This window comes from Cydia fagiglandana, chromosome Z (genome assembly GCF_963556715.1).
Source record: "Cydia fagiglandana chromosome Z, ilCydFagi1.1, whole genome shotgun sequence".
Classification (NCBI taxonomy): Eukaryota; Metazoa; Arthropoda; class Insecta; order Lepidoptera; family Tortricidae; genus Cydia; species Cydia fagiglandana.
The window spans coordinates 27,810,634-27,826,280 of NC_085959.1; the positions used below are offsets into that span (position 1 = coordinate 27,810,634).

Here is a 15,647-nt window from a genome sequence, read left to right on the forward strand (position 1 = left end):
ATCATGAATGTAATTTGGAGTTATTGAAGTTTTACTCCAAAAAATTGAACCGAATAGCCCCAATTTACGGTATTTTTTATTGCCAAAACTCCGCCAACCACAGTAAAAATCATCAGTGGTAGAATTCGCATCAACGTCAAATTAACAACAAGATTCTATTAAGTGTTGATTCGATCAACTGTGGATAATATTATTTGGTATAAGTAACCAAAACTCAACTCTGAACTCGGGGTGGTTCGGTTTGGTTTGGTTGTCACCTAACTGTGGATTGCTCATGTCATGTCAAATTTTTACATTGTACTTACGTATTCTAGAACTTATGATTTTTCCCACATCAACACGACACTTCAAACGTCGCTTGTCCAATAGGGGTCCAGTTCCTATTTCTATGAATCTCAAAGAGCCGCATAATATGTTGTTTTTAGTGGTCTAAATATATCTAAGCGCACATTGTTTGGCTGGTTTAAGGAATTTTTATTTTATTTTATTTTATTAAGCACTAACCCTAAATAGTGCAAAAGTAGATAACTCTCGTTAGAGAGACATCTCCACTGTTACGCAATCAGGTAAGCCATATCGCAAAACTTGGACTTGGATGTATAAATAGAAATAGGTACCTACTTAAGTATGTGCAATATCGATACCGAGATTCCGCAACAGATAAACGTCCTTTAGAAGCAATCTTCAAACCGGTTTGCAAACTAAAAACTGATCCCGAGCCATCATTATACAGGGTGATCAATCTAAATGGGTCAGTATGGAGAAGTCAGAAACTATAAGAGATAGCGAAATCTGTTCTTAGGAACCATGGCTTCGATTTTAGATTTAATAATAATGGCATTCAATTTTTTTTTTAAACCTATCATACATAACCGGGATTCGAACATGGTCAATATTCTTGTTGTTTGTTTGTATGGCAACTTTTAAACGATGCGTGATAGCTGGGGGGTGCTCGACCAAATATCATAGAGGGCCCCGAGACAAAACAAACTACATAAAAAAAAATTCAATATGGCCGACTTTTTTTTAATTTTTTAAAGTTGGTCCGAGCGCGCTGAGATTTGGCATGTGGCGAGCCTAGGGGCCCAAAATTACCATGTCAAAAAAAAATTTTGATGAAATCCAAAATGGTGGCGGACACGGGCAAAGTCAAATTTCTAAGTAGGTTAAGCGAGCCCGAAGGGCGAGCTTCTGGCCGGGAAGCCGAAGGCCGACCCCGGCGGAGGGCCGAAGGCCCGGAGCCTCCACCCCAACTCCCAATAGGAAAAGTGTTGGGTCGTGTTTAAGCTCCAACTGCCCCCTCTCATGTGACCGCCCGGCCCGCCGGGTTCGCTCATCAAGACAGTTGACTTGGTAAAAAGCTTGGAAGCACCGCATTCACGCAGCTCGGCCTTCGGCCTCACGTTTTGGGAGTCGGGGTGGAGGCTCCGGGCCATCGGCCTTCCGCCGGGATCAGCTTTCGATCTCCCGGCCTGAAGCTCGCCCTTCGGGCTCGCTTAACCTACTTGGAAATTTGACTTTGCCCGTGTTCGCCGCCATTTTGGATTTTTTCAAAAAACATTTTTGACATGGTAATTTTGGGCTCCTAGGCTCGCCGCATGCCAAATCTCAGCGCGCTCGGACCAACTTGAAAAAATTAAAAAAAAGTCGGCCATTTTGAATTTTTTTTAATGTAGTTTGTTTTGTCTCGGGGCCCTCTATGATATTTGGTCGAGCACCCCCCAGCTATCACGCATCGTTTAAAATTTGCCATACAAACAAACAACAAGAATATTGACCATGTTCGAATCCCGGTTATGTATGATAGATTAAAAAAAAAATTAATGCCATTATTATTAAATCTAAAATCGAAGCCATGGTTCCTAAGAACAGATTTCGCTATCTCTTATAGTTTCTGACTTCTCCATACTGACCCATTTAGATTGATCACCCTGTATATCCCCATTCATTCAACCCGTTTCGAATATTTTGCATACAGGTAGGTAGTCCTTTTTGTGGACCTGAGACCAATCGTGTTTAAACACTTTAAAACTAAAGATGTTACCGGTTATTCTCAAAATGACTTCGGTGCAGGTATATAAGTGCCAATGCTTGTTGGTAGGTTAGGTACTTAGTCATAAATGCATGTGGGACCTAGATTGTATGTACAATATGTATTATTTTAACGAAGCAGGACTAAACTTGAAATTATCGCTTATCTACAAACTTACGATTACTATATACCTACTTCACACGTGTTAGGGGCGTGAAGGGGTCAAACGTGGGGTTATTTTTTTTATTACTAACCTACCTACTTGTTATTATCTACCTAGTAGAATGTGAAATAGGTTTACGTTTTCTTTCAGCTTTAGCAGACATTACTGGATTTAATGAACTGCGACGATCTCGAATCATACCCAATTAGGAGTTGTCGGTTTAGGTGGACATTGACAACTTGCCATTTGGAATCAACATTCAGGGCCCCCCCCCCCCCCCACATCTGGCGTCTTTCGAGCGTCGGCGTCTACAATTCTATGGCCGACATCGACGCAACGTCGACGCAGCGTGATCAATATGTGAGCAATAAACTATTCTTATTCTTATAGTAGTATACTCTATAATGGACGTGGAACCAGTAATGGGACAAAAAAACATAATTCCTCTAAAATAAGTATCTAAAAGTAGTTTATAAACACTGGCTGCATATTATCATAAATAAGAGTCCTAGAGCTGTTTCAGTTTGAAGTTTCATTAAATTTGGTTGCTTTTTAAGAAATTGGCGTCAACCCAAAAGTTGTCGTGTCACTGAAAAAAAATACCACTACGAATTCTTAACAACTTCGCTAAGAGAGGTGAGTTAATTTATTAAATTTTAATTAATTAATACTTGATGAAAACTAGAATGTGTTTTGTTAATTGCATTTACCATGAGATAAGGTATACAACACACCTATGTTGTGACTCCACAGATGTAAAAAAATAGTGGTATTTGGCCCAATCCCATTATAGGAGCTGTAAAACTGCGTACCTCCTATGATGGGACAATTGACAGAATGATGCTTGCCATGCCATAATTTCATGTTTAAACAATACAGAAGTAAAATGTAGTTACGAAATATGTCAATCAGGAGGTATTCTCGGACTTCGGATAAATTAATATCGTTTTTCTAAACTTTTATTTAACTTGCCCTGTTAGTTAGTGTGGGTCCAATCTTGGTAGCTGAATTTGAGCCACTTTTCGATTTCCGATTCAGTTGAAATTTTGTGTAAGTATGTAATTAAGTATGCAAATCGAATGATAATGCAATATTATGATAACATGGACCTAATCTGATGATGGAGACAGGAGGTGGCCGTGGGAACTTTATCGCAATAAACCCTAACTAATTGTGTTTGGGTATATTAGAATTGTCTCGATGGATCTAATACAATAATAATTGGCTGTGGAAAGAAAAATACATTCAACGATAAAAGCTTATACCAAAAATTGATTTTTTTGCCGTAACTTATTCCCCATTTCAATATTTTATACTGATAGAGCAATGTCCATTATAGGGGGCCCATTACTGGATCCACGTCCATTACCGGGGGCCCATTACTGGAGCTTTGGTGTCCATGACTGGAGAAAAAAAGCATAGTTTTAATTTGTTAAAAGTGTGGAAACTAATTGCAGTATCTTTGGTACAACACGCCTAAAACATGAAAGACGGATAGGACTTTCATCTTTTAACACGCTAAGCGGTAGACCATTTACATGTATAAGGGAAATATCATAAATACTCCAAATTTCCTCTTAAATGTCCCCTGACTGGTGCTCTTACTATATGTAGATAATTAAACTTCCATGATAATTTCCAGCCTGCACTTTTTACGGTTCGGTTCCTTATTAAACTAAAACCCTTATAGTTTTGCCATGTCTTCTGTCTACCTGTCCATCCGAGGCTTTCCTTCGTGACCGTTACGCTACGTCTTACGTAGGCGATCAACACGCGAAAGCGGCGCGGCGCGGCGCGGTGCGGCTAAATCAATCCTTTGATGCCCATAGAAGTGTCCTACGTAAGCGATCTCGTTGCGAACGCGGCGCGGCGCGATTTGCACGCGAATGTCGGGCGGCGCGGCGCGGCGCGGCGCGGCGGCGGCGCGGCGCGGCGCGGCGGCGGCGCGGCGAGACGCGGCACGGAAAAAACAAACCGTTGTTGCATATGGAAGTGTCCTAGGTGAGCGATTTTAACGCGATGGCGAAGCGGCGCGGCGGCGGCGCGGCGAGACGCGGCACGGAAAAAACAAACCGTTGTTGCATATGGAAGTGTCCTAGGTGAGCGATTTTAACGCGATGGCGAAGCGGCGCGGCGGCGGCGCGGCGCGGCGCGGCGCGGATCTGGCGCGATCAATCCATTTGATTTTTAGACGCGAGTATGACGCGGCTAGAGGCGTGGCGTATATAGAATTTACGGCTTTGATTTGATTAATCAACTCCCGTTTGATTTCTTTATAGGTTTTTCCTGTATTCTATAGGCACAAAACTAAAAAATATACAAATTCGCGGAAATTGGCATAAAAGACTTAACTCCAGTAGCGTCTATGGCACTTACGACTATTCTGAGTTCGCTGTAATAGAGATTCGGCAAAGTAATTATTTTAATTTTTTTTTAGCTAATTGCGAAATCTACAGCTCACAGAAAAGAGCAACTACTTTTGTTTTTAACCGCCTTAAAAAAAGGAGGTTCTCAGCTTGACCTGTGTGTATGTATGTATGTTTGTCCGTGTTTTTGATGCGGTTTTCAGTGGGATTTAGAGTGGGAGAGGGAGTGGGAGTGCGAGTGCGAGTGGGTGGGAGTGTGTACCTATATTACGTGCGCGCAGCAAGATCAACCGATCGTCATAATGAAACAAAAATAAATACAACGAAATAAAAAAGTAAAAAAATAAATAAATCAATTTAAATAAACAAACATAAAAGCAAAATAACTTTATATTATAATTTCTTTAAAAAAACCGGCTAAGTGCGAGTCAGACTCGCGTTTCTCTAGGGTTCCGTACATAATTCCGACTCACGCTTGACTTCACATTTTTAATAGGTTTTCCTGACATCTATAGGTAAAGAACTATTTTGTATATATTTTTTTTCAAAATTTTAGACCTAGTTAGTTTTGGAGATAAAGAGGGGGAATGGTCATTATTTGGCTATTATCTTAAATATCTTAGAACCTATGTATTTTAAAATTATAAAAAAAACATGTCTATCTTTAGGTTACTAATGTACATATGTGTACCAAATTTCAACTTAATTGGTCCAGTAGTTTCCGACAAAATAGGCTGTGACAGACGGACAGACAGACAGACGCACGAGTGATCCTATAAGGGTTCCGTTTTTCCTTTTGAGGTACTTTCAAAAACCCAACCCGCTGAAAAGTACAAAATATTTTTTTATATACCCAGATCCCACCCCTATCAAAGGATAGTCCCTATCCCGTCGTAAAGCCAATTTCTGCCAAAACGTAATTAATACCTAATAATAAGCAAATTAATAACCACCGGGGTAATTGTGTACTTAGTTTTTGAAGGCGGTGCCAAATCAAAATGCCAGTAAACCAAAATTTCAGACAACGAAGAACGCTGCACTTACTTGCATAAAAAGACATATAGTTCGTTTTTTTTAGCATTAGAAAGAACTTCGCAGAAGTAAGCTTGTGGTTCCAAATCCGGCACTTTTAGCGGTAATAATTTGAAGTAAATTATATGTATTGACCATGCTACATTAGATAATTCAATAATTATTAACAATTAAAGAGCTTGATAAAAACTGCATGCTTGCTTCTGTGGAGTTCTTTCTAATGCTAAAAAAAACGAACTATAGTTTACTCATAATTTAAATACGAATTTTCTAATAAACCGTGTCTGTTTGCGGCCTAGGCGGTCGGGAGTGTCTCCCTAGCCGGACAAGGCCGCCGCGCCGCGCCGCTTCGCTGTGCGAGTAGGCAGAGGCGTAACTAGGGGGGGGGTTGGAGGGGGCACGTGCCCCGGGCGCCGTCCAAGGGGGGGCGCCAAAATGAGCAAGACCTGTACCTCTCCGCCTTGCTAAAAGGCAGCAGGGAAACTTTTGTCAGTCATATTTACCACCACTGTGAAGTGTGAAATGCGGATGGTATTTTGGCCCACAGCGCAAAAGAGAAAGCCGATCTTTTACTCTTACTCTTTTTGCCTCGAACTCGACCTTGACAGACGACGGTAGCACCCTACCGCCCACCATCCCGCAGTGCGAATACTCTATGCAAGAAACTTCCATCAAGGCGGGAGTTGCTATGCTTTCGTTTTATAAGGCGAGCGGGCCGAGTGCTTCAGAGTTGTGTCCCGTGTTAGCGCGTCTTTTCCGTTAGGGGTCTCCTGTCGAAGTTACCATCTTATGGACTCTCCAAGAAACTACCTATGCAAATGGATCGCTAGCCCTTTGTCCGGCAGGCGCATATGAGCCGTAGTAGACGGAACCTGGCCGCGTAGCCAAGATGCCAATCGCTTACGCTCTGTAGCGATCGAAACGCAACTGTCACTGTCACACTAATAAGGAAGAGTGATAGAGAGACATAATGCTTTTCGTTGTCGAAGCGATAGCGATTGTAACCTTGGCTAGGCCGGCTGCTTCAATAGCTGCTGCATATCTGTGACATGTTGTCTATCGACGACATTCATCGATATGCGGACGACAGTACTATACAAGGATGGCTAAAAAATAACTAAATTCCCGTTGCCAGGGAGGTTTTGGGTTTTGCAACTTTTACTAAGGGACTCACCCCGAAATCACGAAAAAAAAGTTTACCCTCCCATAGAAAATGGACCAGCCAAAATGTAGGAAACAGCCAAATTTTTTTTCGCGACTTAGGGGTTGGACTAATAGTAAAAGTTGCTCAGTATAATCCAAAAACCTGCCTGGCAACGAAAATGCAGTTATTTTTTAGCCACCCTGTATACCTACAGGCTGGTCCAAACCTTGACGCCCATATTTTTTTTTTAGAATCTTCGTCGTGGGTTATCAGAATATACCCCATGTACCAGATGTTAGCCGATTTTTCGTAGTTTTCGAGTCTTATAACTTTTGTTAAGAAATTCTGGGGTGAAGCTTTGCTTTGCTTTTCTGCCTTCTAATAATTGTTCGTGGTATTTGCACTGATAACTGAACTGGACTGAACTGAAATAGCGATGGGGAAGTGACCCCATAAAATAATAGTAGAAATAACTGTGTCAGGTATCGAGGCATTCTATCCAGAGTTTCGGTGTGGGATCAGGACAATTTAATCCGATTCAATCCTACCATGACTCAAGTTTGCGCTTTTACCGCTAAGAAAACCTCATTTTTCAAGGCACAACCCTTCCCATGTCAGGGAGTATTGGGAGTAAGGTTTGCAATCCGGATCCGAAATGTATGAAATTATCCGGATCTGGATCCGGATCCACGGATCTTCTCATACATTTCAGATCCGTCGTGCAAACCCTCATTGGGAGCCTCGATCGGTGTTGACATCTCCATTAGTGACGTCCAATAATTTCGTAGCCACCTTGCTGGGTAGGCTGCGCTCGTATCAAAAAAAACTCGGTGTGCTCAATAAAGGGAGGCCACCGCCATACTTTACTCTGGGGTAGACTGATCCCATATATTGAGTACTGCTGTCACCTTTGGACAGGAGCACCTGGATGCCACCTTGGGTCCTTCAAATCAGTCCAAAGCCGCGCTGTACCTATGAATAGAGATTTCCAAAAAAGAAGTTTATAAGTTTTAAAACGGTCGGCAACGCGCATGTAACACCCCTGGAGTGTAGACGTCCATAGGATGCGGTGACCGCTTACCATCAGGTGGGTCGTAAGCTTGTTGGCCACCGATGTACTAAAAAAACATAGGTACCTACACTGTATTTGTCTACATTAAAAGTAAACTTATTAAAGCAAAAAATAACCCTTTCGTTTCGTTAAGCAGGCCACTGACGAGCCTTCCAAATGGATGCCGTTACAATGGATTCATCCAAATGGACGGCATCCTAATATTAAACATTGTACGTTTTTGACATTCACGGACCGATTTTGGATTGCAGCCACGCTATTTGGACTGTTGGAAGGCTTGGCAGTGGCCACCTTACGTTCATTTCGTTTGGGGGGGGGGGCGCAAATTTGGTGTCTGCCCCGGGCGCCATATCCTCTAGCTACGCCCCTGCGAGTAGGACACACCTATACGTATCAACGTTTTGTTTCTTCCACACCGCGCCGCGCCGCGCCGCTTCGCTGTGTGAGTAGGACACACCTATATGTACGTATCAACTTTTGTTTCTTTCTCGCCTCGCCGCGCCGCGCCGCGCCGCTTCGCTGTGTGAATAGGACACACCTATACGTATCAACGTTTTGTTTCTTCCTCGCCGCGCCGCGCCGCGCCGCGCTGCCGCCGCGCCGCACTGCGCCGCGTTCGCGCGTTGTTCGCCTACGTAAGACGCTGCGTTAGTGCTATAAAGCTGAAATTAGACATGGATATTTATAGACCTAAAGTGGGGATGATGATTTTTTTCGCTTGCACCCTTTGGTGTGGGGTATCGTTGGATAGGTCTTTCAAAACGAGTATGGGTCTTAACAGTATTTTTTTGATAAAGTGAATATTTTCTGATATACTTAATCTCTCCGACAGAAAAAAAATGTAAGTACTTAATCAAATTTTACGCGTGACGGAGCCCCAAATAAAAAAAATTCGTTCGTCACTGTGAACCAGACATATCTAAAGAAAAGCTGGTTATTTTTATTATTATTACCTACAAGTATATATACAGGGCGTCCCACAGCTATGCCACATGGAGGGAAAGTACCCTGAATATTGTAGATGGAACATTTTACTGAAAGAAGACATTATTTTAATTTTAAAAACAAATTAAACTGCATTCATGATTTTTAAATAATTACATGGTTGAACCGGGAATCGAAACCGCTACACGAGAAAAAAAAAACACCCTGTAGCTTTTTCATCCCGATCGAAAGGCTTCATCATAAGGATTATTTTTTGCTAAATAACATAGTGTCAGAAACTAAAGGAAGACCATGAATTTTAACATTTGATGTGAAATTTAGCGAAATAATCAAAAGAGAGCGGCTTTGTATTCAACAGAATGACACTCATTTTGAGCATTTGATAAATTAAATTGGTTAATTTGAATTAAAAATGTTAAAATTCATGGGTTTCTTTTTATTACCGACACTATGTTATTTAACAAAAAATAATCCTTTCGATCGGTATGAAAAAGCTACAGGATGTTTTTTTTTTCGTGTAGCGGGTTCGATTCCCGGTTCAACCATGTAATTATTTAAAAATCTATGAATGCAGTTTAAATTGTTTTTTAAATTAAAATAATGTCTTCTTTCAGCAAAATGTTCTATCTACAATATTCAGGGTACTTACCCTCCATGTGGCATAGCTGTGGGACGCCCTGTATATTATCGCAGAGCCCCAAAAGGGGTTACGGAGCCTTAGGGAGCGGAACACACTTTGAGAATGGCTGCCCTATAGCATTGAAAATAAGTGCATTATACACACATCTGTTTTGAAAATGAGCGGATGAACCTTGAGTGTTTCCAAAATTCTTCTCTGGTTATTAAAAATACATATAGGTCTAATTATTTTGCTTGTCTTTTGTCACATCATAATGAAGGTTCGGAATCCTTCACTATGGATGGTCCGACGCGCTTTGGCTGGTATTTATATATAATATTAGTCAAACTCGAGAGCATCTCGAAGGGTAGGATGTCAGGTCTCATCTCCATATTAGTCAAACTCGAGAGCATCTCGAAGGGTAGGATGTCAGGTCTCATCTCCATATAATTTACAAACTAAAGGCACCAAATCTCGCATTAGGAAATATTACGTAAAACTCAGCGTAGAGGGCGTCACAAGCGCCATCACAGGGCTTACTTACCGCGAAACGACAATCGAAAGTTCGGTTTCTGCCTCTCTATCACTCTTGCTATTCGACGCGTTGCTTATGAGACGCAGATAACGAAATTTAGATTTTCGCGTTTCACGGTAGGCCACCAGTAAACAAACCGCCTTGTTGCATCAATGTCGTTGTGAAAACTTGGCAAAAAAACTGTTTAATGCCGAATATGTAGGTATAAGTAGCGGATTGCTAACGGATTGCAGAAATTGCAACATTCGTTTATCGACACGAAGTAAGAAGGTACATACATATACATACCTACACGCCGGCGTCTAGTCCACTCGCTACGCTACACATTGTATTTTGTAGGTTGTAGGGTTAACGGAAATCGAAGACCGAGAAGTAATGAAAACTGTGACTGCTAGGAAATAAGAAGGAAATGAAATTTCACAAGTCGAACTTAGCGCAGAAGCGTTGGTAGCCTTGTGGTAAGAGCGTGCGACTTTCAACTCGGAGGTCGCGGGTTCAAGCCCCGGCTCGTATTAATGAGTTTTTCGGGACTTATTTCAATTTAGGTACATACGAAATATCATTTGATATTTACCAGTTGCTTTTCGGCGAAGAAAAACATCACAAGGTCAAGATGGCAGTCCTTTCGTAAAAGCATAGAAGGTAGGATCGCATAGAAGTGGTATACGCGTGCCTCCCGTGAGGGGCAAAACATACGCAAATGCGACACTGTGATTGGTCGAATTCATTTGTTGCCCACCATTCTCCATACTAATAAAAAGGTGGGGAACAAACAAAAAGTGAGACTGTGACAAGCAATAATACCGCTTTCTCTGCTACTCCTACTGAAAGATACATAAGACTATCTCGTTCTGTCAGTTACCCCCACCACTCATGCCAGATCCAGGTATATCCTAGATTCATGCGTAAAAGCTATTAGTGCCTACGTCACTTCTTGGGATTTGTTGTCAAGCGGACGCCAGACTCCCATGAAGTATGGCAAAATGCCGGGATAACGCAAGGAAGAAGACAAGCTGAACTTATAGCACGTGTGTTACAACGGTGCGTGTGACATTCTAAACTTATCAATCGCTAATAACTATATAGACTACCTAGGTTTATCGAGATTTTATTTTTAGGTCCTTTGGTCCGCGGGCGAAGCCGCGAACGCGAGTGTGGAGTCGATTTCGCTGTCTGCGAAAATCGACGCCACACTCGCGTTCGCGGCTTCGCGCCGCGATTCGCGCAAGAGTGTGGAGGAGGCTTGACATTTAACTTGGAACACATTGGGAACACACGGCTGGCTTGGGCAGGGGTGCGAAACTCCTGACTTCGGCCAAACTCGGCTCCGCTCGGCTCAGCATTGCTCCGAGCAATTAATGGGGTATCCAGACGGGACTGACGAAATCAGTCGATTTGTTCAAGAAAATAATTGGTCAATCTCATCTAGCGTCCACACGTACACAAATTAAATCACCAATTTGCATTCTACTATGAAAATTGGCATTTTTGTGTCCGCACCTGCTGATGTGATCAGGGGATCAAATTGGTATTTGCGTCCGCACGCACGGCCCTGTTCGATCGGAGAATTTCATCAGATTGGCGAAAAATTGTCTCGTCTGGATACAACTTTAGGGTTGGCACAAGCACAGAATAAATAATAGTACTACCAGAGATATATATAACTCCGTATAAGATAAATAAAGTCTAAGAAAAAAACGTGCCTCGGATGTCAAGCAAAAGTCACTGTCGAATAGATGGCGCCATACACCTTTGGCCTATTGTCGTTTAGATGGCGTTGGCGACACCGTTTGATATTTAACAATTTTAACACGTATCAGTGAAAGAACATGGGTCATTGTAGAACAATAAAAATTAATAATCATATATCCGTAAACATATTTTAATTCATTTATACATTTTCAATTTTATTTTAAGTTTTAATCGTGTGTCGATAGATGGCAGTAAATGTACCGTGACTACAAAATTTACTTTGACAGGACCCCTCTATACTATCTATTCTTTTTGGTACTACCGTACACAAGCCCCCTACTCTGTCTGTTCTCTTTCACGGCGCAGCAACTAGTATCATTTCTCTCTCCTTGCTCTTTTAAAAATGCCGGTTGTCAAAAAAGGACAACCATACTATTGACAAGATGGACTTCAAATCCAAGTGGCCCCTTTTTAGGCGACCCAGGTTGTGCATGTGTGCGTAAAAACGTATATGTGTGCTCTTTTAGGGATGTGAAAAGTCGATTTTAATCATGTTATATATCGATAAACGCTACACAGCGGAACGAAATAGCGATTAATTGAAGCTTCAATATCTTCGTTAAACATAAGCATAATTGAAATGCTAATGGATACTGAATATATTATGATGTAATAAAATATTTCAATTATTGCGGACCACCTATTTTAGTAGGTATTTATGTATTTTAATTAAATATCTGAACTTTCCCTTGGTTCTCCCCTGGGGCGTGATTATAAAATTGTGATCTGATAACCACAATAAAGAATAAAAGCGTTTTTGTTCATTTTAGGTATAGTTAAACCTTTGAAGTAAAATTAAAATTGCAAGAAATGTCGATAGTTTATCGATATGACTTTATCGACATCGCTACAGCAAAGTGGGTCGCTTTGTTAATCGTACACTAAACAAAAAGTGGTCCCACTGACAGCTCGCTTGGAAGGCATCTGTATATATTCTTATATCTATGACCGTACAGAAAGGAAGCTTCCTACAAAACCGAAGTTTGACAGCGGTTCAGGGTCGAATCATACTATCCCTTTCTAATATATGGCACTATCCCTTTCGGCTATTTAGGGTTGTCAAAATTTAAGTGATTATCTTATCTGTGGTCGTGCACGCCAAAGGAAGTCAAGTGGTGCCAACCCTAATAATTGCTCGGAGCAATGCTGAGCCGAGCGGAGCCGAGTTTGGCCGATCTCAGGAGCTTCGCACCCCTGGCACAAGGCCCCAACGCTGTCTGTTCTCTTTGACGGCGCAGCAACTAGTATAATTTCTCTCTCCTTGCTTTTTTAAAAATGCCGTTTGTCAAAAAAGGACAACCATACTGTTGACAAGATGAACTTCAAATCAAAGTGTTACCTTTTTTGGTGCATCCAGGCTGTGTATGTGTGCTCTTTTAGGAATTTGAGATGTGAATTTGAGATTTAGGAATGTGAAAAGTCGATTTTAATCTATTATATATCGATAAACGCTACACAGCGGAACGAAATAGCTATTAATTGAAGCTTCAGTATCGTCGTTAAACATAAACATAATTGAAATGCTAATGAATAATAAATATATTAGAATATAATAAAATAATTCAAATATTGCGGAACACATATTTTAGTAGGTATTTATGTATTTTAATTAAATACCTGAACTTTCCCTTCGTTCTCTGCTGGGGCGTGACGATAAAATTGTGATCTGATAACCACAATAAAGAATAAAAGCGTTTTTGTTCATTTTAGGTATCGTTAAACCTTTAGGCCCCGTTCGCACGGCAGCTTTTTCAACGCGCGTTAAAAAAGCGTTTGAATGACACAAATGGATAGAGTCTGTGCGGAAAGAGAAGAGTCGTGGCAGAAACGGGAACTAACATTTTAAATTTTATATGGCAATCAAACCTTTGACACCTTGTCATGTAAAAAGTAAACAAACTTCTGTCATTGTATATTTATTAACAAAAACCGCAAGTTTTATGTATAAAATATTTTCAAAACACGATAAAACCGTACATAAAACCACAAGGAAAGTTATATTTAACATTGTTCGGTTTTGTCAGCGGGAAGAAAACGGCTAAAAGCCGACTATCGACTTACAAAAAGTCGCGGAACGTGTTTCCGCTATTCGCGGGTATTGATGTTGTATTTAATATTAAATAATTACCTATTTAATAAGGCCCCTAAGTAACTTGTCTCCGGTACATAATCGGTAAGTATATTCATTCAAAATATATTAATTTTCATAAATATGCAGGTCATTCATGGTCTTTAAAATAACTGACAAATAGTCTTGATACTTGCCATTTTATGCATATTTATATGTAATTTTTTTTTTCAGGATTGTGTAAAAGTACCTACGGCATCTCGAATAAAAGACCGCTAAGTAGGTGATATGCAAGAATTCGTAATCTACGTGCCGGATTCAAGCACATCCAGTTCAGATGAAGATAGTTCTATGAGTGTCCCTGGTTGTTCTGAAGCTAGCTCAAACATAAGTGACATTGAATATTTTAATTCAGACTTCGATTACAAAGAATAAAACTTTTTCTAATAAAATATTTCTTTATTTGTAGGTTCTGTTAGTTACGAAATTATATTTCATATTTAGCAGTGTTGTGACATAGGGGAGGGGGGAGTCACAAACATTGTGACGTCACTTTAACTTCATCAATATTCATCAGTAACCGAAAATTAATTTATATTTTTTTAATCGCTGTACATTTAAATAATGAGGTAGGTAGGAATGTAAAGCCGTGGTAAAAAACCGGAACAAAAGGGATTCAAGTATCATGACCTTTAGTGTCGTACTATAATCACGTGACCAGTGTTGTCAGCATAGCAAAAACCATAAAATAGCACTGGCGCGCCCTCAAATCCCACGACTCTTCTCTTTCCGCACAGACTCTAACCATGTATGTATTCACACGAAGGCGGTTTTTAAGCGCGGCGCTTTTTTATCGAGCACTGTTCGATTTTCGGCGTTGAGCGTTGGCGTCAAATTGAATAGAGCATACGGAACTCCGTGTATCTGTTCTCACAAGCGTTAAAAAAGCGGGAGCCACTAATGTACGACCAAATAATGCTCAACCCAAGAATGTACAGCCCAATAATAGGCGTCCATGGTGGACGCGTATTATTGGGCTGTACATTCCTGGGTTGAGCATTCTCGGGCCGCTCAATATTGGTCCGGGGCGATAATACGAAGCCACTCTTTTCACAGGGCAATAATGTACGACCCCATAATTCGCGTCCAATAATTTGGGAGCCACTAATGTACGACCAAATAATGCTCAACCCAAGAATGTACAGCCCAATAATAGGCGTCCATGGTGGACGCGTATTATTGGGCTGTACATTCCTGGGTTGAGCATTCTCGGGCCGCGAAATATTGGTCCGGGGCGATAATACGAAGCCACTCTTTTCACAGGGCAATAATGTACGACCCCATAATTCGCGTCCAATAATTTGAGTCCCTTGGCTTTCTTATTTGGTCGTGTATTAACCGGACTCAAAAAAGCGCCGGCGCTGCTGTCAATTGGCTGTCAAGTGTCAATTTTTGGTGTCAATCGTCAAGATTATTATTAGTTTCACCTTAAAAATGTCAACTTATGCTTACAAATTCCTGAAATATTCAAGCTATATTCAAATAATACGTCGTAATAGCAAATAAAGTATGGCTTTGCTGAGATGCGTACGTGGCAGTACGACTCACAAGTGATTTTTAAGCGTTCATATGAACACAAATATTGGAAACGGTAAAAAAGCGCCAACGTCGGGTTTTAACACAACGCTTTTTAAACTGTCGTGCGAATGGGGCCTTAGCCTCCTCCACACTCGTGCGCGAATCGCGGCGCGAAGCCGCGAACGCGAGTGTTTCGTCGATTTTCGCAGACAGCGAAATCGACTCCACACTCGCGTTCGCGGCTTCGCCCGCGATTCACGCGCATAGTCTGGAGGGGGCTTTTGAAGTAAAATTAAAATTGCAAGAAATGTCGATAGTTTATCGATATGACTTTATGGACA

General features: G+C 41.1%; 1 protein-coding gene across 1 annotated transcript in view; it reads left to right on the forward strand.

Moving 5' to 3' along the window:
* LOC134678819 (HIG1 domain family member 1A, mitochondrial-like) overlaps positions 1 to 15,647 on the forward strand; it is a 171,748-nt gene that overhangs the window by 139,178 nt on the left and 16,923 nt on the right. The window lies entirely within an intron of this gene.